Genomic DNA, 523 nt, shown 5'->3' on the forward strand with positions numbered 1-523 from the left:
GCAGTCGTGGCCGAGCGGTTAAGGCGTCTGACTAGAAATCAGATTCCCTCTGGGAGCGTAGGTTCGAATCCTACCGACTGCGGAATTTTTTATCGACTTTAATTGCTCTGTATATCACGATTATTGGATCGTTTATTTTTATCAAATAGTCGTTATTGGACTCGTAACCCGCTCTTTGTGGGATTTTTATTACTCGGGATTCCAATATAGCTAACATATCATTGCATTAGGGTCGTGTAATAAATTTAGAACGACTGGAGATGAAATGAGATGGAAAATGTTCGCGAATGTGCGTTTTTGAGAGCCGTACTTGTTATTACGGTCACCACGATTGTGTTAAGGGTTTTATTCGTAGCGCACTTTCTATCTACAAAGTGTGCCGATTTTCATATGTATAACGAGAATTACGAAAAAATATAAACGAAATATGCGCCCTCACCGCATTCTATAGGCATGCTGCAGTCTGGATAAGATACGGCATATTAGGGCAACTCATCAGATATAAAATCTATAATAATTCTTC

At 39.4% G+C, this 523-nt stretch overlaps 1 non-coding gene across 1 annotated transcript; it reads left to right on the forward strand.

Moving 5' to 3' along the window:
- Trnas-aga (transfer RNA serine (anticodon AGA)) lies at positions 1 to 82 on the forward strand. Its single transcript has one exon. It is a non-coding gene; the product is annotated as a tRNA-Ser (tRNA).
- Positions 83 to 523: the final 441 nt, after the last annotated feature.

This window comes from Achroia grisella, unplaced genomic scaffold (genome assembly GCF_030625045.1).
Source record: "Achroia grisella isolate CSIRO2021 unplaced genomic scaffold, CSIRO_AGI_Agris_v1 utg308, whole genome shotgun sequence".
Taxonomy (NCBI): domain Eukaryota; kingdom Metazoa; phylum Arthropoda; class Insecta; order Lepidoptera; family Pyralidae; genus Achroia; species Achroia grisella.